Source organism: Xenopus tropicalis, chromosome 10, assembly GCF_000004195.4.
Source record: "Xenopus tropicalis strain Nigerian chromosome 10, UCB_Xtro_10.0, whole genome shotgun sequence".
Classification (NCBI taxonomy): domain Eukaryota; kingdom Metazoa; phylum Chordata; class Amphibia; order Anura; family Pipidae; genus Xenopus; species Xenopus tropicalis.
The window spans coordinates 14,028,467-14,042,099 of record NC_030686.2 but is presented as its reverse complement, the minus strand read 5'-3'; positions in this window follow the sequence as shown (position 1 = coordinate 14,042,099).

The following is a 13,633-nucleotide window of genomic DNA, read 5'->3' as shown; positions in this document are numbered from 1 at the left end:
TATTATAAGGGATAATGTACCCCCTACTGTAAATGCTAAGGATATTAGAAGTCACTGAGGGGTTCTGTGCCCATATAAAGGCACAAGGCTGCAGGCTGAGATATACAGGGAACTCTGAGTATCACTCATGTATTATAAGGGATAATGTACCCCCTACTGTAAATGATAAGGAAATTATACTCCCTACATATATATGGAATGGACAGATATAAGTCAATAACTTGTGACTGGAAGTGCAATAGAGAGACTAGAGGGATACATTACATTCTATGTGTGGATCACTACTTTACTGGTGGTCTGAAGACTGAACTGATGAACAAAACAAAGACAATTCACTAATCCTAAAGGCTAACAATCTAATGAGACAAGGGATTTTTTGCCCTAGTGTCACTGTCATGCACTAAAATGTCACTGGAATGACAGAGGTTTGTGTCATACGCCGCCGCCCTGCCTGTGAACTCAGCCCTTCAACTATGTCCTGGGGGGAGACAATGGGCTCATTTTATTGCGGCTCAGACAGATAAGGAGAGAGGGGTGACCCACACGATAAAGTGACCCGTGGTGCCACTACAGAGGAATGACAGTCCAAGTATCGTGACCTCCAGGGCGGGGGAATTACGTAGGAGGGACATGATATAATAGAAAGCAATCTGCTGATATAGTGCATATGAGTTACATATTTAACCCTTCTCCCTCCTCCCCATTTATGTTTCTTCGCAGAGTAACCAGGAGGCATTTGGCAGTTGATGTACCTATCAAGATCATGACCCATAATAAAGTCATTTAATGTATGGCAGCCTGATTCCATTGGGGCCGGTTTACCAACATACAGTAGGTACAAAATTGATTTAGTGCAACCAAGTAGATCTTCGCTTTCGTTTTGTGTTAATAAATAAGCCCCAATGAAAAAATGTCAACTGGAGAAAAGGTCTAGTTGTTAATATATGTATGTAGGTGAGTGGCTTCTATAGTGTTGGCAGATTCAGGCTGGCAAACTAACGGGGTAAAGTAATTATGGGTGCAAGGCGCAGTAAGCAGCCCAAGTCCTACCATATTCCATAGTTTGTGGAAATCCAAAGTCATTTTATTTGAACAATTTACCCACAATTCCAAAGATGTGCTCAACTAAATGTGGCCCTCATTCTGCCAAGAACAGGCTCTCCCAGTTCCATACCTACAAGGAAAGCAGGGAACTGCTCCGGGGCCCCTTTCCCTGCCGGTAGGCCCGCAGAGTTGCTGACAAGACTCCATTGAGCCTCATGGTGCTACAGAACTCATGGTGGCAAGGCGATGGCATAGTGTGGAGCCCTTTAAGACACTACTGGCCCTCAGAGCTTATGTCTGGAAGTAAGAAAGGCTTCACTGACCCCTCCCTGTTACTTCCCTGTGATCATAGCAACAACCCTCAGTCTAAGTGCAGGTCTGAACATATAGAACAACATCCTGCTATGGCCTGACCAGAACCACTTATGGTGTCCATGGAAGGACCACACTTTCCCCTATTAAAATTGATCCTCCTGTCAATGGACCTTCACTCAACTACTGCCAAGTCCTGGGACCCAAAGCTCCCCAGAAGGAAGGGACAGATACAAAGAAAAAAAAGGAGGAGAACAGGTCTTGAAATTTTGGTAAAACTATGAAAAGCTCTGAATAAGGGACCCTGGCATAAGAGGAATGTCAGATCTAAAAGGGGTGGTGGAATTATATAAATTAAGGGGTGTCCTCTAGTGTAAAGGTCCCCATACACGGGCCGATAGTAGCTGCCGATATAGGTCCCTTGGATCGTTTCGGCAGCTAATCGGCCCGGGTATGGGCACTCCAGACGGGCCTGCCCGACCGATATCTGGCCTGAAATCGCCCAGATCTCGATCGGGCAGGTTAGAAAATCGGATTGGGGACCCCATCGGCTCGTTGATGCGGTCCCCGGACCGACTTTGCCTATGTCCGTCATTATAATTCGATCATTTGGCCCCAGGGCCAAACGACAAAATTACCCTGGATTCTCCCGATATCGCCCACCCGTAGTCTGCCCGTGTATGGGGACCTTTAGCGGTTGTTGCTGAAATGCCTTTGGCTTTTGATAGGATGTTGGGAATTGGAATTTTATTGTAAAATATGTAACAATTCACACACCATTTAAAGGAGAACTAACCTAAATGAATTTGGATAAAAATGCCATATTTTATATTCTGAACTTATTGCAACAGCCTAAACATTCAGCATCTCAATAGTAGCAATGATCCAAGTCTTCAAACTTGTCACAGGGGGTCACCAACTTGGAAAGTGTCCGTGACACTCACACTCACTAACAAGCCTTGTATTGTGACATTAATATTCTATATATACAGTATAGTGTGCTATTTATATTCTATATATACAGTATATTGCGACATTTATATTCTATATATACAGTATAGTGTGCCATTTATATTCTATATATACAGTATAGTGTGCCATTTATATTCTATATATACAGTATAGTGTGCCATTTATACTCTATATATACAGTATATTGTGCCATTTATATTCCATATATACAGTACAGTGTGCCATTTATATTCTATATATACAGTATATTGTGCCATTTATATTCTATATATACAGTATAGTGTGCCATTTATATTCTATATATACAGTATAGTGTGCCATTTATACTCTATATATACAGTATATTGTGCCATTTATATTCCATATATACAGTACAGTGTGCCATTTATATTCTATATATACAGTATATTGTGCCATTTATATTCTATATATACAGTATAGTGTGCCATTTATACTCTATATATACAGTATATTGTGACATTTATATTCTATATATACAGTATAGTGTGCCATTTATATTCTATATATACAGTATAGTGTGACATTTATACTCTATATACACAGTATATTGTGACATTTATATTCTATATACACAGTATATTGTGACATTTATATTCTATATATACAGTATAGTGTGAGTGGGCCCCTAAGCTCAGGTAAGTGACAGCAACACAGAGCAGGGGAATCAGCAGGAAAGAAGATGGGGGGCAACTGGGGCATCTTTGGGGGCACAAATCTTCCCTGCTAAAGGGCTCTGGTTGCCTTGGGCTGGTACAGAAGCCCAAAACATAATGTACAGCATTTCTAGCCAACTTCTTTGTTACGCTTTAGTTCTGCTTTAATATGTGTTTTATACCGTTCCCCACAGTGGACCCCTCTGATGCCAAAGGCCCAGGCCAAATACCCTTTTGCCCTACCCTAAACCCACACCAGGAATCAAAAACAGATCAGGTTCCTGTGTGGCCTAAATGTTCTGTAAGTCAGTCGTCCATATTGCATTAAATTAGTCTGTCTGCTCCCTTTGTGCGCCCCATATGGAATGGGTTTGTGTATAAATTTACCGGCACATTTCACTCATAGGTCAGACTGCTCCTTTAATCAGCAATATCATTAGCTGCCTTTAATCCTAGGAGGGTATGACCCATTCAGCATGTCACTGCCACTTTCCTACAGGCAGATGTGCCAGCCGCCCTCCCAGAGCCCAGTCCGTCGGGACCCAATGCCCTTGTCACTATTGTTATTCTGCTTTTCTATTCTGCAGACGCTGCTCCTGTAAAGCCAGAAGCTCCTGCCAAACAAACCCAGTCCTTGTCTTGGCCTTCCTCCCCTCGCTGGGCAGCTTGCAGAATTCCTAACAGCCGCTGCCCTTTCTTCAACCGCTCTGCCCTGGGGACAAAATATCTGCGGCGGCACCTCAATGGCAAGCTTTGTGCCGCTCGGAGAGGGCTAAAAATGTCATCTTTGCACAGAACAAGCATATCTTCTTCTCCAGCATATCTCTGTCATTCGCTCGCTCTGCCTTAACCCATGGAATAGGCAGAATTAATATGATTTTCCTGTGAAATGCCAATTGCTCGGTCCCCATAGCCTAAAATGCTATCTCCCCTACTGCATATTTGCCTTTATTCTGCACACTCCAAAAAGGCTTTTGCACATAGAATTAACTGATGAAAAAATTGCAAATACATCATAGCAGTGTATTAGTATTTCTATATTTCCCTACGGAGGAATATTGGGTTACCTCGCCCACCCCTCACTGTCGCACTCCTACTTTAGAGCAGTGGCAGACGGAGCCATGGAGAGGAAACTTCGGGCGACTTTGGGAAATCTTAGTGACACATATGCCATCCCACCGGTGATTTACATTCTTGTGGGATGGCATTTCAGGGAGATTAGTCGTCCAGGGCAATGAAGATTTGTCACGGGCTGACTAATCTCCCCGTCTGCCACTGCCCTTAAGGAGTCAGAGTGATGTGTGGGTCAGAAATTTTATGACCTGCACCCACCCTAACCTGCCTCTTCTCAACCCTTAGGTTGGTAAGAGATTGTAAGTAGAGTCTCGCGTGGAACCATTTTTTGAGACTAGGACTCAACCTGGACCTGCAGCCCGTGACCTGGACCCATATTTTTACTCACTTTGACCCACTACCCAACCAACAACTGCCATATCAGCAACCTGATCTGCAACCCGCTGACCACCATTAAAGAGGAAGTACTGTTGCTGCAAACCAGAAGTGACATCATCAGAAGTGGATGAGGGTAGAAAAATAACACTTAAAAAAAACTAAAAAGTGTAAAATATAGATAATATAGGTAATGTAATATAAGATAAGAAATATGGAAAAGACCCGTAAACTGCTGACCCGCATCTATACCTGCATCTGATCATCCTACCCACGGGTACCTAGTCCACTGCAGGACTCTAACTTGAAGACCTGAGGCCAATCTGATCCTGCCCCCTTAGTTGCCATCGGAGATGATGTTACATGGGGGTATTCTCCAGACACACTAAGCCACCAATAAGGCTAGCTTTCTTGAGCCCATTTGCAGTGTACAACAGGGTAAGAGCTAGGGGAAGGCTAAGTAGGTGCCTAGATTGGAATGCAAATTGGGTGGGCAAAGGTATCTGTGTTGTGCCCTGGCAATGGCAACCCAACCCGCACCAGAAGTGGTATAGTAAAAAGTTGTGCTCACCACTAAAATCATTATATGGGGGTACAATAAGGCTGTGACCACTAAATTCATTCAGACAGCAACAAACTGTCCTTTGCACTCACCCATTATCAATATATATAGGACATTAAGCCATTCTGTGCATTAAGCTACCAAGCAATGCCCTCCCCTTTAAGCAAAACAGGGATTGTTTGTCCATACATTGCAGTATATTCAAGCTGGCCAACTACATCAAAGTCATCCCCGATCTGGCCAGTCCTACACCCAAAGTGGTTGCCCATTTTTTATCTTGAAACTGCCTGACCCACTGTTCAATGTCAAGCTTTGACTGTTTCTTAGACATTTATTACGCAGCAGATGCGGTGGCACAAAAACACTAAAACGCGCCGTTACTTGGCAAAAACTGGCATGAAATAAACTCAAATACCCATGAGCAACGCATTGCTCCCAACCAAGGCTGAATTCCCTGCACCGTACATATTTAGTACGTTGGTGGCTTTCATGTCATTGTCCCGGGCACACATGTTATTTTCAGGCACGTTAATAAAGATATCATTAGCATTTCTTCTCGGAATCAGACAATTAACGCCAGTGCGCTTCTGCCTGTCCCACTTTCTACGAGTCCCTAATTGCAGCTTCGTGGAATTCCTAAACATTAGAATAGAAACTTCCATTCCCCACTGGGCCTTGAGATTGGCCGCCTTCATCTCTGCGCTTTTACACGGGCGGCTGTACGGCAACCCCTCAGAGAGAGACAGAAGCTTTCAGCTCGCAATCGCTCCCTCCACTTTCACCTGTAAATGACTTTGGGAGAAGCAGGAAAGAGTTTTTATGGAAGGCGTTAGATTAGTGGGTAATATAGATGTGATTTATCTGTCAGGGTAATGGATCCCATTGCTAGGGAAAGGCCATAAATTTTGGAAAGACCCTGCACAAGGTGGATGGGGGGCCTGGATGCCTTCCAAAAGAAAGTCGATATTGTGTAAAATATTAAGAGATACGGAGGGAGGCTGTAAATTGGTGGGGGATAGAGAGAGAGAATGGGAGGCAGGGAGCAGGGAGAGTGATGGATTGCACGAGAGAGACGGGAAATATCAGCCTGATTAATAATTAGACATATGGGAATGAGAGAGAGGGGGATAGAAGGAGATCAGCTAGAGAAATATGGGAGAAAGACAGTTGGAGAGAGATCAGGGATGGAGAACAAAAGAGAAGAGACAAAGACCCATAGCAGGGGTATATTTCTAGTGGGGTATTAGGCCCATATGGGAGGGGTATGCAATTATAAATACAGCACATTTATACAAAGTAATGCATTGCCCAATGCTCGGTGATTAAAGGAAAGTCATACGAACTGTCAGCACAAGACAATCCACTATGTATCATTCACACGTATAGAGTAAACCTATATTAATACATGCATGCATTTCTATATATGAATGGAAGCTACCACAGTGCTGCCGAGCAACAATCTGATATTTCCATGTCTTCTTAAGCTGGCCATACACGTTCAGATTTTAATCTTCTTCCGGTTAATGCTCAGATATCGGTCGTACATTCAAATGCAACAATCTAAAACTAACATTCAGCCTGAAATTGTAGGGTAAAGTCCTAAAAATAACAAATCGGACGATGTGATGAACATGAAATAGTTGGCAGACACCAATCGTACCAAAGTGATTTCCATTATAGGCCCCCCCCAAGGATATCGTCAGATACACAATAAATGCGCAGATTTTATCATTATGCGGCCGAAATTTTCTAACCTGTCTGATCGCCATGGTGCGAAAATGATTGAAACAATAATTCTGAGTAGTGATGAGAGAATCTGTCCCGTTTAGCTTCGCGAAAAATTCACAAATCAAACAGCGGAAAATCGCAAAACGGTGAAAATGTTGTGCGTCAAAAAAAAAATTGTTGCCCGCAGCTATTCTTTTGTCGTGCGGCTATTCTTTTGTCGCCCGCGGCTATTATTTCATCACGCGGCTATTATTTCGTCGCCCGCAGCTATTATTTCGTCGCCCGCGGCTATTCTTACAGTTAGGGACACAGTGTCTAACTATAGAGGGGGGCCTGGGGGAACAGTGGGTCCACAAAGGGGTGGTCACGGGTCACCATTGGCACATTTGAAATTGTGGGTCACGTGTCATTTCGTTGCTTGGGTATTCTAAATATGACCAGCACATATGATCGGCCAATATTATACTATATTATACAATAAAAATGATTTTTTTTCTCACTTTTCTTACATGAAAGGTGCTTTAGTTGTAACAAAACACCCATAAACTTGAACTGCTGTCTTATTAGGCCAGTGCCACACAGGGACGCTCGGGTATATCGTCCCCTGGCAATCAATAGTTCTGCAGGCAGGTGGCGAAGCCCTTGGAATTGCTATTGATTTTAATGGCTGCGTTTCCAAGAGACATTTGCATGACCCACGAGGGCACCAGGGAGCCCAGGCCACTGTCATTTAAACTGATAGGGACTAGTGATGGGCGAATCTGTCCCGTTTCACCGAAAAATTTGCTAATCTTTCAAAAGATTCGCAAAATGGCGAAAAATTTGCGAAGCGGCGGAAAATGTGTGAAGCGGCGAAAATGTTGCGTGTCAAAAAAAATTGTCGCCCGCTGCTATTCTTTTGTCGTGAGGCTATTCTTTTGTCACTCACGGCTATTATTTTGTCGCCCGCGGCTATTATTTTGTCGCCCGGCTATTATTTTGTCGCGCATGGCTATTATTTTGTTGTGGGCGACAATTTTTGCGCGCAAATTTTTTCATCCGTTTCGCGAAACAATCCGCCAATGGCGAAACGCGGAAATTCACCACGAATCCATGCCTGCCGAAACATTTCACCCATCACTAATAGGGACCCATTCTAGGCGCTTTGTTACCAGTGCGAGGAGCAATTAATAGCCAGGTGACAAAATGCCTGCAATGGGTCCCAAAAAAGCGAGGGCATTGCCAGGGAGAGGGGGTGATTGGCCTAGATCAGGGGTGTGGTTGGGCGTAACAGTATTATTTAAGAGCCTACCTAGTGGCATAACTATGGAGAAAGCCCCCCTCCGCGGGGCGGGGCCCAGGGGACAGTAAGGTTTGCTTCCTCTATAACCTATACCTGAGATAGGGGGCCCTATTATTTCTGATGGTGGCCCTATATATATCTGTTTCAGAATTACAGGCGATTCTACTACTGGAACGGACCCATTCTGTGATGGAACAATTACAAGTTTAATGGTGGAGGGGCAATCAGTCCCATGTTTCACTAACCATAGTGCATCTCTGACAGTGGTGCAACCAGAATGCTCCCATCGGCCCCTTGTTATGTCCCACATGCAAAATGCAGAACATATTTGGATACATAAATATGGCAGAACTCAGAGGCCGCAATTTGCATTATTTCCAGGTGCAAGCTTGGTATTCATTACAGAACCTGTGAGAGCACCATACAGAACTGCTATTGTGAATCAAAGGGCAACTAATATCTTGTCATTTTTCTGCTTATAAAGACCTTTTTACCTTATAAATAGATAGAAGTCGGGCAAGAATGTAAGGGTGTTTGGTCTTTGTCTCCCCCTAGTGGTATTTTACTGTAACCGTATTGGCAACTCTGTAGCATGATAGGTGGGATTTCTGCTGATATAAGACCATAGGGCTCATGTAAATCCCTGCAATTTTCCCACAGTCAGTTGCACGGAAAACCACCTTCATTAAAGGTACTTGCTATAAAATACAGCCCTTGCACTTCTGTATAGTTTAACTTGTCTCAACTCAGTCCTTCCTGCCTTATGTACCAAATTGAGCGCTGCTGCACCCAGGGTTGGACTGGAGCATAGAGGCCCACCACGGTTGTGACCTCAGGTCTCTCCTCCCAATATCTCCCCCCACCCCCCCCCACCCCAACACATTGTACCTCTTGTACCTTCTGGAGTGGCTGGGGCAGGAATGCAGGGGAGCTGGAGTGGCTGGGGCAGGGGTGTAGCTGGAGTGGCTGGGGCAGGGGTGTAGCTGGAGTGGCTGGGGTAGAGCTGAAGTGGCTGGGGCAGGGGTGTAGCTGGAGTGGCTGGGGTAGAGCTGAAGTGGCTGGGGCAGGGGTGTAGCTGGAGTGGCTGGGGCAGGGGTAGAGCTGAAGTGGCTGGGGCAGGGGTAGAGCTGGAGTGGCTGGGGCATGGGTAGAGCTGAAGTGGCTGGGGCAGGGGTAGAGCTCAAGTGGCTGGGGCATGGGTAGAGCTGGAGTGGCTGGGGCATGGGTAGAGCTGAAGTGGCTGGGGCAGGGGTGTAGCTGGAGTGGCTGGGGCAGGGGTAGAGCTGGAGTGGCTGGGGCAGGGGTAGAGCTGGAGTGGCTGGGGCAGGGGTAGAGCTGGAGTGGCTGGGGCAGGGGTAGAGCTGGAGTGGCTGGGGCATGGGTAGAGCTGGAGTGGCTGGGGCAGGGGTGTAGCTGGAGTGGCTGGGGCAGGGGTAGAGCTGGAGTGGCTGGGGCAGGGGTAGAGCTGGAGTGGCTGGGGCATGGGTAGAGCTGGAGTGGCTGGGGCAGGGGTGTAGCTGGAGTGGCTGGGGCAGGGGTAGAGCTGGAGTGGCTGGGGCATGGGTAGAGCTGGAGTGGCTGGGGCAGGGGTGTAGCTGGAGTGGCTGGGGCAGGGGTGTAGCTGGAGTGGGTGGGGCAGGGGTAGAGCTGAAGTGGCTGGGGCATGGGTGTAGCTGGAGTGGCTGGGGCAGGGGTGTAGCTGAAGTGGCTGGGGCAGGGGTAGAGCTGGAGTGGGTGGGGCAGGGGTAGAGCTGGAGTGGCTGGGGCAGGGGTGTAGCTGGAGTGGCTGGGGCAGGGGTGTAGCTGAAGTGGCTGGGGCAGGGGTAGAGCTGAAGTGGCTGGGGCAGGGGTAGAGCTGAAGTGGCTGGGGCAGGGGTAGAGCTGGAGTGGCTGGGGCAGGGGTAGAGCTGAAGTGGCTGGGGCAGGGGTAGAGCTGAAGTGGCTGGGGCAGGGGTAGAGCTGAAGTGGCTGGGGCAGGGGTGTAGCTGAAGTGGCTGGGGCATGGGTAGAGCTGAAGTGGCTGGGGCAGGGGTAGAGCTCAAGTGGCTGGGGCATGGGTAGAGCTGAAGTGGCTGGGGCAGGGGTGTAGCTGGAGTGGCTGGGGCAGGGGTAGAGCTGAAGTGGCTGGGGCAGGGGTGTAGATGGAGTGGCTGGGGCAGGGGTAGAGCTGAAGTGGCTGGGGCAGGGGTGTAGATGGAGTGGCTGGGGCAGGGGTAGAGCTGAAGTGGCTGGGGCAGGGGTGTAGATGGAGTGGCTGGGGCAGGGGTAGAGCTGAAGTGGCTGGGGCAGGGGTGTAGATGGAGTGGCTGGGGCAGGGGTAGAGCTGAAGTGGCTGGGGCAGGGGTGTAGATGGAGTGGCTGGGGCAGGGGTGTAGATGGAGTGGCTGGGGCAGGGGTGTAGATGGAGTGGCTGGGGCAGGGGTGTAGATGGAGTGGCTGGGGCAGGGGTGTAGATGGAGTGGCTGGGGCAGGATTGCAGGCTTGGTTTGGGTTTTTCCCAGTGTCCCATCAGCTAGGGTGCTACCTGTCTGGTTTTGACCCAGACAGCTCGGTTTTCGGTAGGGATGTCCAGGTCAAAACTGCCAGCCTGGTTTTTCCCAATTTGGCAGAATTCTCCAAGATTGATGAGAAGATTGGCCAATTGCCGATCGTCATGTCATAGCCTCACCTCGTGATGTCAGCGACCCGCCCTGTGATGTCACTACCCCGCCTAGTGATGCCCTGCCTAGAATTTCCATGCAGGAGAGTTGGCAACCCCAGTGTCGGACTGGCCCACGGGGATATCAGGAAAACTCCCGGTGGGCCCAGTGTCAGTGGGCTCTCCTGCTTCTAACCATTTACCCTAAATCATTGTCATTTTCGTATTTCTCTATGGGAACAAATTAACTAAATATACAGAAGAATAGATTATAGTGCGTAAAGATAAAAAAAAACTAGCAAAATATGGAGGTTAAGTGAGGATTGGAGTAGTAGTTTGGAGAGTGGGCCCACGGTCTAAGGTTTTCTGGTGGGCCCCTGGGGTCCCAGTCCGACACTGGGCAACCCTACCACGGGCCCAGTCCAACCCTGGCTGTACCTACTGACTCAAGGGAATCCTGGAGTTGCTGCCACCTCCAGCTTAGGCAGCAGTGCCCTGTGTCACAGTTCAGTTTTGCCAAAAGAATAGGAGTCGCACGCCGAACATCGTAAATGATGCCAGCGAACACTGTAGATTATTCCAGACAGACTTTGAAAATATTTGTTGCAACTGTGTCTGATTTGCAATGAAGCGTATGGTAAACTGGGCTCATCCTTGAGCATCACAACCACAACTAAAAAACCACTGCATTGTGGGAAAAAAAGATGCCGATTGCACTTTGTTCACTGCACTTGCAGATGTACATTTGCCCACTTGTGTATAGTAAGGACTAAGTTATTCCTGTATTAATATATCCCAGGTTTCTTATTTTAACCTATTGGCAGCATAACTTGGGGGGACAATTTATACAGCCCCATAGATATTTTATACAATTTATTTTATTTTATAGAATACTAGAATGAACTGTCAGTTACCTGAACAATTTCCCATACTGGGGCTTGGGAGCAAGGATTCGGAGGGGTGATAGCGCTGAGTGCTGCTGCTGATGGGCACCGAGAGCTACCACCCCACTGAAGGTAATAGCATCTAACTGCTGCAATAAGACCTCGGTTGAACAAACTGGCACAGGCATCTGGAGTACGGTGACTAAGCCAGGCCCAATAGCACAATTTGTTTGGTGCCCACACCGCCACCAATGACCTGCCCCTTCAGCCAGTGCCCCCTCTTGCCCCCCTGCTTACTTATAGCAGACAGAGCATGAAGAAGAGGGTGTGGGACAGAACCAAACAGTGGGGTCTGACCAAGAGGAAATAGGGAGGCTCAAACCTAGGACCTCCGTACCATTATCATTAACTTTCCTGTTAAAGACAAAAAATTTCTATCAATAGTTTATCAGAAGTGTTTGTAGTGACCTTATTATTCAGAAAAAAATACTGACATTGATTATTGTGTTCACTAAATCCAAATTGATCTTATTTGTATCAGAAGAGCAGCGGTTCCTATAAAGAAATCTCATTTTAGGGCTCCACTGCCCTCCAGTGGGCAAAATGAAAAATAGCAACATGCATCGCTTTGTATTTCCCAGTAACGGGGAGATCAACGTTTAAATTTGATTTTCTTTTTTTATAGCACTAAAATTCCCACAATGTCTGGAATTTATTAAGTGCAAAACCCTGAAACTCGAATGTAAAACTTCGGCATCTGAAAGCTTGCAAGTTTATATAGAAGTTAATGGAAGTTGTCTTAGGCAAAGTCAAGCCATATATTTAATTTGAGATATTCTAAATTTTTTTCGAGTTTGTAAACTCGCAAATTCGAGATATTAGAGTTTTTTTTATTGGAATAAGTGTTCCTTACTTAAGAAGTGAGCATTGGTAATGTGTTTATTCAAAATAGAAAAACAATCTTGAATTCATAAACCTGAAAAATTGCTAAATAAGCCCATAAATAAGTTATTTAGTCTTACACTATTATTTCCTTCTCTTTCACATTTTATATCTTCCTATTATTTCTATATGACATCTTTCTTCTCTGTTTTTATGTTATTTCTCTATTTTATCTGGAGTTTGGGATTCCACAATGATTTGTTTGAAACGGGGAATCATTTTTAAAAATGTCAATTATTTGATTCAAATGGTGTGCTATTGATGCCTTCCCATAGAGGGACCAAGGATGTTTGTTGAGTTAGAAGTTTTAATTCAACATAAACTGGGAGGCTTTAGGTTGGACATCCCTGCTTTATATAAATGACGGGGCCCCATAGCTGCCCGCACTAAGCAGAGCCCTTCCTGACATACAGTATAATTACAAACCCTGCTAGTTAGGTGCTATTACTTCCAAGACTAATGTATATATAATATAATAAATATATATATCTATAGACTTTACAGTTCCCACTGGTGCATTAGCCTTTCCCGATTTATTCCCATAAATCCACATTGCAATCAGCACACAGTGTCCTGCCTGCCAGTTATCTGACTTGCTATTGGGGCCAAGAGCTGTAACTTTCAATGTGATTGGTCGGACATCTGCTGATGTTCATGACAGTAAGTGACTGGCAGACAGTGGCCGGATTCTATATCTCATCATGGCACCAGAAGTTCTATGAGCACTTAACACAGGACTAACCCACAATGGAACCAAAACCCAAACCTAACCACTTAGACTGTTAGCTCTATGGGACAGGGACCTTCTCCCTACTGTGTCTCATACCACATGGCACTTAGTGGGTGATTCATTAACATTCAAGTCTGATTTTTTTTTTTTTAGCACCCAAAAATTATTATGGTTCAAAAACCCAAGTGTTTACGTAGAAGTCAATGGAAGTTGTCCTAGGTAAAATCAAGTCATATTTTCAATTTGAGATCTTCGAGTTTGCGAACTTGCAATTTTTTTTTTTTTTATTCCAAAAAGTTTTCCTTGTAAATAAATAAACGGGCATTAAAAATGTCAGTTTATTTGAATCAGAAAAACAATCTCAAATTCACGAATTCGAAAATTGATAAATAAGACCATTAATCTCTCAGTAGTAG